Here is an 8,648-nt window from a genome sequence, read left to right as displayed (position 1 = left end):
ATGTGTGAGTGAGTCAGTGCATGATGTGTGAGTGAGTCAGTGCATGATGTGTGAGTCAGTAGTAGCTTGAGTCAGTGTATGATGTGTGAGTCAGCGCACGATGTGTTAGTCAGCGCATGATGAGTGAGTCGGTGTATGATGTGAAATAGCCGATTAAACAAAGCTTGCCATGCATTATACACCTCAGACGTATTCTGTATGGATTTTTTATACGTTTTAGCGAAAGCTATTTAAAATTTTCCTCCTTTGAAATATTAGACAAAGAAGGAACCCGCACGAAGGCGAACACATACTGGAAATTACTTTCTAAAAGCAATTACAGAAATCTCTTTGTTTAAAATGCTATGACTTAGCATGTGATTAAACGCATTTTTTTTGTTCGAGAGACGAACTGTGGGATGCCAATGCTGTAGTCGGGCAATGGTGTGGACGAGACACTCACCTACTTGCCTGCAAGTGGCAGTGCCGTCCTGCACGCAGCAAGTTTCTGCTCTCTCTGTGCGGGAGTTCAACAATTGCCCTCGCCTATTTTGTGGGACCTATTCAGGAAATATTTAGAGGGTGTATTCCAGATGTCTTGTGACCTCCCCCCCCCCCCCCCCTATTCAATTCTAGAATCTTTTTATATTTTTTAAAGTAAGGTTTATTTAAAACAAAAATTAATATTGAAAGGAAACAGAATGTTTGGGGTTAATTGTGGGTCACAAGACATCTGGACGAATCAGTACATTGGCATGTTTACCAAGACAAATATCCCTCCCTATCGCCTTTATTGGCTGTTGGGACAAGTGCTGTTAGCGAGTAGCACCCATGAAGGTCAACAGCGCGCACAAACGATGTTTTATTTTACCAGGTAAGGTCCACTAAGCAATATCGGGGGTTTTTTTTCAGGAGCGACCCGGTCACAAACGATATCCCAATGAAGTGGCTTATCGCGTGGAAATATACAGCTGCTAAATACCCTAAACGCATGTTTCTAAAGGAGGCCCACACAAGTCGGTGGGTGGGCCAGCACCGTGCCCGGTCGCCTTTGTCTCCCCAGTGCTGATGGTTACACACAGCACCAGGTAGCCATTTATGTAGCGAAGCGTGCGCGCCACTGCACAACTGTTTTTTTTTTTACACAGCACACAGATAACATACTTTTAAAAGCATTTGCCGGATTTTCAGGGCAGATAAGTGAATCCAATTATATTGTGATTGATAATTGGATATCTAAACGATGTCTCGCCCTAAGTATGTTTATTCATATAATAGATCAATATCTGCCTTCGGGCTTTCCAGGCTCATATTATTCATGGACTGTTCTTACCCACAATACACCACAGCTGCGTATCCTGTCATGAGTTGTCAGTGAAAATGCTGCTGGCCAGAAAAAAACGACACCTGTTTTCAAAATTTTCTTGCTGTGGTTTTCACACCTGATGATGATTGCTTGTGTTGCAATCGAAACGTCGTGATAATTTAATTGTTGTATTTTTATTATTTTATTATTTCCCTTCTATGTGACTTTACCGAAAGAACCAATAATATGAATCCCTGCAGTCACGAAAGCTTTACATCGAAATTCAGTCAATCAATGGTTGTTTGTTACACGAAAAGTTTCGTGTAGCAATTTACCCCGCTAGCTTGCAAGGGATATCCGAGGTGCATCAGCACTGAACAATAATGACAACGTTAAAGTGCACAATAAATAAACTGTAACAATTAAACTGCTTACGTTTAAAAAAAAAATACAGATTTATGTCCAGTAGCTCTACTGTGTTCACAAGTTTACCGTGACGCTTTTTTTACATAAACTAGTTTGGGTACTTGTTTTATATTAAAATGCATCAGGATATAAAATGTTACCATTACATGGACGTTGTAGGATTCCTTTCACCAAGCAAAGACTCTTGAAAGAAAAGTGTAAAATCTCTGAACTTGTCCACACTGATTAAACATCACTTGACTGGAATGCAGACAACGCGGGTTAAATGTGTGCGCATTTACGACCCCCTGTTGCTGCGTTCTCACGAACAATGAACACGGGGCCAGACCAGTTCATGATCGGGGGGCCACCGGTGACCTCACCAGTGGTGTTAGTGAGCTCAATTAAAGAGGTAACCGTTACAAACGTTACACGACCAACTGCGTAGAGTCAAGGCAAAGGGATCTCCCGACGCAAACGTTTAGTGGGAAGGCGCACATATCGGTCGGTGGCCCTGGGGCCACATTCCCGTGGTGGGAGCAAAAGGTGTGCCGCCTACAATTGAGCAATGCGGTGTTTATGGGGTAGTTTTTTTTTTACGCACGTCCGTGGAATACCCATTTGCTCAGAGTTAGCATTTCAAGTGAACGTGTTTTTTTTCTTTCTCCCACACAAGTGCCCAAAAGCTAGTGGACACTTAAATCACTGCTCGACTCCGTGAAGAAGTGTGGCGTTTGTTTCAGGTGGAATGGGACCGCGAGGCCAAGAGGGTGACGAGATGTTAACTACCTCTCCTGGTATACAAGAGGTCGTGGGTTCGATCCCGACCCTGATGCCTGCTGCTGTATATTTGGAATTTGCGTGCCTCTCTCTCCCCATAGTCGCGTGGAATCCTCTTCTGGTCCTCCAGGTTTTCCCTCCACATTTAGAATTGACATGCTTTTCGTGCATTTGGCTGCTAAACATTTCCACTTGGTGATAGGCCACTTCGCGTGAGCTATTATTTGTGATAGCCAGGTCGCTTCTGAAAAATAGCTATTTAGCTCCAGTTGGGGAGGGGGGGCGCTTACCTGGTCAAACAAATAAAATCGTTGTTTAGTTTGCTTTGTCGTGTTGAGGTGTGGTGTTAGGGTGGTTGTCATGCGAGTATCCAGATGAGGTCACGGATGAAGCAGGGCAACAAGAGAGGGCGAGGCGGAGAGTGGCGGCGAGGGCAGTGGAGGAGTGCCCGTGCTTCTGGTTCCCCAGGGAGACGGCGGACGCAGTCCTGGAAGCAACGGACCGGGGCTGGGAGAAGAGGGCCCTCTTCGTACGCGAGCCGTGCCGCTAAATCCCCGGCGCGGCCCTACCCAGTGCCGGAGTATCCGAGTAGCAAAAGTAGCTGCTACTACATATGTAGTAGCTACTACTACATATGTAGTAGTAGCTACTACGTATGTAGTAGTAGCTACGGGCCCCTGCACTTTCAAGGGTCCCCTCGCTAAATGCTTTCAAAGCTATCAATTCCGATTTAAAGCTTTCGTGACTGCAGGGATTCATATTCTTGGTTCTTTCGGTAAAGTCACCACGTAGAAGGGAAGCAATACAATAATAGAAATATAAAACAATAAAATTCTCACGACGATTCGACTGCAACACAAGCAATCATCATCAGGTGTGAAAACCACAGCAAGAAAATTTGAAAAAAGTGGCGGTTTTTTAACGTTGTCAATTCCGGTTCAGTGATTCTGCACTTGCTCTATTACTATAGTACTACACAGCCTTCAACCTTTATGAAGGACTGGGTGTTTAAGGTTAGCGATTTGTCGTATTATCCGGCCGTATAGCAAATGAAAAAATACAATTACTTTACTATGTAAGTAAAAAAATGTGTGTTTTAATATATATGTGTGTTTTATTTATTTATGGCCCCTTTATAACATATGCTACAGGCCCCGCACTAGCTTTATCCGGCACTGGGCCCTACGGTAGATCTGCCCTGCACCCGGCGCGAAATCATAACCGCCAAAGAATGTCGTGATCCCCACACAAACCAAAAAATTTGACAGCATTACCAGATTAATCGTCGTGAATGAACAACGCAATAAAAATTTACGGAGCTCAGAGGAGCCTAAAGACTCTGCGGAATGGTTGATTGTGCGCTAATGCAACGTTGGGAATGTTTAATTGAATTTATTGTTGAGGAATAAAAAAAAGTATTGTTAATCACGTTAAGTAAATTGTCTTGAGGTCCTTTATTTTTGTACTTTGTTGCACGGTAAACATTGTTATTTGTGTTTTGCTGCCGTGATATTGGGTTTGGTATCTGCCCCGAGGTTTCGTGCGATCTTTCCATACAAAGAGAATGGTCTCTGATTCTCAACAAAGGTAACTTTTGCAACTAATCATATTCTTGATTCACTGTACAATAAAAAAATTTAAAATGAAACTTGTACGTTAGTATATTGAGCTTCTTTCGCGCCGTACGTAGCCAACCGTGCTAATAAGGAGGTGCCTTCCAAACTAACATCTATAAACTTTGGCATCACCGAGATTAACATTTCATGCCATTCTGACCAGAATGGTGATCCTGACCCAGAGAGCGGTGTTGGTTTTATGAGCAGGTGCCTGGCCCATGAACCTGTTATTTCAGGCAATGTTCACAGCCATATTGACCAATGAAACCTCATTCATTCTCTCGACAAAAGACTTTTATTGTATGACAGTGACATTAAAACAAGGCTTATAGGACCTTTTCCTGCTGTGCAGTCCTTTCTTTCCTCCCAAATATGTTTGAACAACAAAAGTTTAGGAGCAATTCCCAGCAAATGGATTTTACCCCCCCCCCTAAAAAAAGGGAGATAAGAGATTTTAATTGCACCGCATTCCAGGGGCATGAGTAAGGCATACTCCGGTGGTCCTTTGTTAACTAAGTAGGCTCGCTTTGTTTGCATGGCTCCATATGTAGAAGGATTTGAGGTGGAGTGGCTGGGGGTGGGGAGGGAGAGGATGGTTGAGGTGAGGGGTGATGGTTGAGGATGGATGGATGGGGGGGATGAAAGGGGTGGGAGGGTGGGTGGCTTGGGTTTTCCACGCAGTTTTTCCTGAAGCTCTCCGACTCTGGAGATTTAGCTTCAGTGGGGGGGGCGGGGGGCGGTGGGACCTTGCAGCATTTGGGCGACGAGGCTTCTTGTCGCCCCTACTGTGTGCTTGGCCAATGGGCGCGTCGAGGGGGAACTTAGGGCCGCGTGGAGGGTTGTGTGGAGACGTCTGCGTGAAGTCATAAATCCCCCTCCCACCCGCAACAACAGCCCACTGCCAAACCCCAAGTCAGAACGTTGTCCGGGGCACCTTCAAGGGCTCGTGAAAGGTGGTCTCCTGAGAGGTGCGTCCAAGACACCGTGAAGCTTGCCAGAGTCTGTACACGGGGACAGGTTCGTGCGTGATGCTCCGTGTGACGTGTTCGCCGCGCCGCCACTTTGACCGTAAAGCAAATGATTGCCTTGTTCGGGGTTAAACATAATTAACCGCTCACTTGGCACTTGCCACATTGTGCCGAGCCGTTCAGTAACCCCCCTCCCTTTGACGCCGTTATTTAATAAGCACACAGCAATGACCGTCATTCGGAACGTAAGACGTTCTTGTTAAGTTCGTGTGTCTGTGTATGTATATATACACAACACGTGTTATTAATGCAAATGGGTGACCATAAAAAGTGACGTGAACGATTGCATCAGTCGGTGTTGGTATGCAAAGGTGCCGTGAGGACAGCGCAATTCAGAAGTGTCGTCAAATCTGGAGCGCCAGAAGGGAAGAGCATTTGTAGAGGGCACCGAACATTCTAACGTCCGCGGGTTGTTGATCCGCGTGATTGTGTTCACGTCTTTAATCAATCGGACAATTGATTCGTTGGTTGAATTACGTACCTTAGCAATGCGTACGTATACTTCGTATAATGTTGCATGCGTTACGTTATTATTCGGAATTGTGCAAAAGTTGCCGTCAGGGTTACACTTTGCGTCGAGATTTGCTCTTGCAATATTCCACAGTGAGTTGATGTATTTTGTCGAGGGGTTTTACTCTTCTATAGCGAGGCTCGGACAGGTGAGGTGATTATAGTTGGTGAGGTGGCTATGGATCTTATTTACAATCATGGTTAGTTATATCATCATACTAACAGCACAGGTTTCAGCAGGGGTGTTGGGGGTATGGAATCACATATTTGTGGATTTGAGAATGATGCATCATAGAGAAATTGTCATACGAGAAAGTTAATGCAACAAAATCCTGATAAAAAAAAATTGATATGCGTGACGTTTTTAAATACCTTATAAAGTTTCTATTTGAATTTCGATTTAAAGCTTTCGTGACTGCAGGAATTCATATTCTTGGTTCTTTCGGTAAAGTCACGTAGAAGCGAAATAATAAAATAATACAAATAGACAATCAAATTCTCACGACGTTTCGATTGCAACACAAGCAATCATCATCAGGTGCGAAAACCACAGCAAGAAAATTTTAAAAAAGTGGCGTTTTTTTCATATTAAGGTTTGCTGTCCGTGATTTTGGGTGCTAAAAAAAAGGTGGGTTTTAGGAATTTGTGAAAAATCATCATCATCATAAGGTGTTCTTGATGATGCGCATATTGTGTGTGGCGCACAGACTTTTAATTGGCAATGCCTGTTTAAAAAGCTTCCGGTCAGCATAGAATGTATCATTCGCTAACAAGTCAGCTCACACATTGTGGCTGTTTGCTCTATTCTTACGGCCCAATGATAATTTAAAAGAAGAATGACTGATATGTGCTGATTGCTGCATTACAAGGTGAACAAAAGTAAAGATACAGCCCTGCCATTTGTTTCTTGCGCCACTACTGGCAGAAGGGTTTCCACAAAGAAGGAGCGTAAGAGCTCCTATAGAGGGCATTTGGCCTACTCTTCTAAGCTGACCAGACCGCTTGGAAGAGGTGGGAGTGCCCACACTTTACCCCACCACACACGGCCCTCTGATCCACTAACTGTGGTGTTCCCATACGTACTGTTGGGCACCACGGTGGCGAGATGTTAACTAACTCGCCTGGTATACAGGAGGTCGTGGGTTCGATCCCGATCCTGACGCCTGCTGTATAATTTGGAGTTTGTATGTTCTCCCCGTGATCGCGTGGATTATTCTCCGGGTACTTCAGCTTTGCCCTCCGCATTTAGAAGCATGATTTTAGAGTATTTGGCTGCTATAAATTTTGCACGTGATAAGCCACTTCGTTGAGCTATCATCTGTGGCCTGGTCGCTTCTGAAAAAGAGCTATATAGCTCAGTGGGCCTTACTTGGTAAAATAAAACATTTCTAGATAAAAAAAAATAAAACATATATTTTTTATTGATTGAACAGAGGTGGTAGATACAGGCGATTATTGAATGGTCACACATCATATCAAAGCAAGCGCTGTGGTTGTCACTCATTTTCATCCGTGGCCCTGAGCCACTCGTTGCCAATGCCCCATTTAACAGCGGAAAGAAAACGGGGATTTCTGTTTGTCCCAGGAAGACGTACAGTTTTCCCAAAGACAGCCACCTCAAAAAGATGATCCTCGGGGAAAAAAAAACAGAACAGGTGACAACCCTTAGTTGTGGTCCAAATTCCAAATGATAAAAGTACTCACTACTATGGCTTTCAAGGATTTGGTTAAGAGTATTGTGTTTTGTAAAACTCACCACGTGGGGTATTATGGGTTTATCCCATATAATACCCTGCGCTCAATGGTTTCAAAGTCTAAATGATGTATTATTGTAGAATTTGACCTTGGCTGCACAGTGTCTTCTGTCTACTCAGTATAATACTCTTAATAAAAGTAAAATGCTTAAATGAGGATCGATTGCGGGCTATTTCCACTGGTGGCCCTACGCCATTGGCAGGTTATGAAAAATTGTAAATGCCAGCTGCCGGTCTCTCCGTATGACAACCGTTGCTGACTTCCCACCGAGTGGCACTCAACGGGCAGCGTGCGTTTGGCCAGTCCGGGAGGCAGGAGGGGCCAGAACCAGAGCCGTCTCTGGGCCCCGTGCTTTGGGGTGTCCCCGCGTTTCGACAGGCGTCAAAGGGGCCCACGCGATGGGATTTGCCCCTGGCCCCTTCCCCCACCGCCTCTATGGACTGCCCTGAGCATAGTTATAGCATGGTTGTGATCTAAACGCACCGTTTGAAGTCTGCTGCCGTGACAAGTGAACTGTGCTGGGCTGTAATGAGGTGCCTGTGATAAGCATCTACAATTCCCAGCAGCAGCTCGGCACTGGCAACAAATGCATCCAGTGAATGTTCAAGCCTGGGGATACACTGGCTTGACTAATAACCCCCCCCCCCCCCCCCATTAAATTATCGCCACAAAATGTTTGAATTTATTTTGACTGGGCTTTATAATTCAATATGTATACAGAGCCACTATTTTTGGAGAGCATTTGTACATACTCCTGTTTTAAAAAAATGTATAGATTTTATTACACGGCAATTAACTCAGGAAAGTGTCCTCTTTAATGATGTTTCAAACTTTTCGTCAGACAGCCAGAGATACTCAGCCGAGGTAGGCCGCCCCTAGAATACTACTTGGGTATTCCCCTAAGGATTACTTGTGTTTTTTGAGACTGCATATTTTTTTTTACATCAATATTCACATTGTTGTCTACTCCAAAGTTATCACGACTGTGCAGGCAAGCTTTCGCGGTGCGGTCCTGTGCACCTCTCCGTTCAGCTTTCGGGTCGCATGGGGGAGTTATCCGGCGCGGCGTCTGACGTTTCAGTCCACGTGTTCGGGGAGCTTCGTGTCCATTTCAGAAAGAAAAAAAACTCCCGCCCAGTGCGTGGAGGGAAAGCCTCCATAGTCATTCTTCCTGGAACTGGTAACTCTGGTAGCAAGAAATTGACTCAGGTCGTCCTTGGAAAAGCGATTACCTATGAAATACCGTCGATAAACAAGGGAAGCAATGCC

General features: G+C 44.7%; 1 protein-coding gene across 1 annotated transcript in view; it reads left to right on the top strand.

Moving 5' to 3' along the window:
• The first annotated feature begins 4,890 nt into the window (after positions 1–4,890).
• The window catches only part of LOC116938820 (mitogen-activated protein kinase kinase kinase 13-like), a 166,617-nt gene continuing 162,859 nt past the window's right edge, over positions 4,891–8,648 (top strand). The window contains exon 1 of the mRNA XM_076054926.1: positions 4,891–5,103. The gene's annotated coding sequence lies outside the window, so the exon portion shown is untranslated. The remainder of the gene's footprint in view (positions 5,104–8,648) is intronic.

This window comes from Petromyzon marinus, chromosome 4 (assembly GCF_048934315.1).
Source record: "Petromyzon marinus isolate PM22_M1 ecotype Great Lakes invasive population chromosome 4, UKy_Petmar_22M1.pri1.0, whole genome shotgun sequence".
Taxonomy (NCBI): domain Eukaryota; kingdom Metazoa; phylum Chordata; class Hyperoartia; order Petromyzontiformes; family Petromyzontidae; genus Petromyzon; species Petromyzon marinus.
The sequence above is the reverse complement of the archived record's forward strand: the minus strand, read 5'-3'. Positions and strand labels throughout refer to the sequence as shown.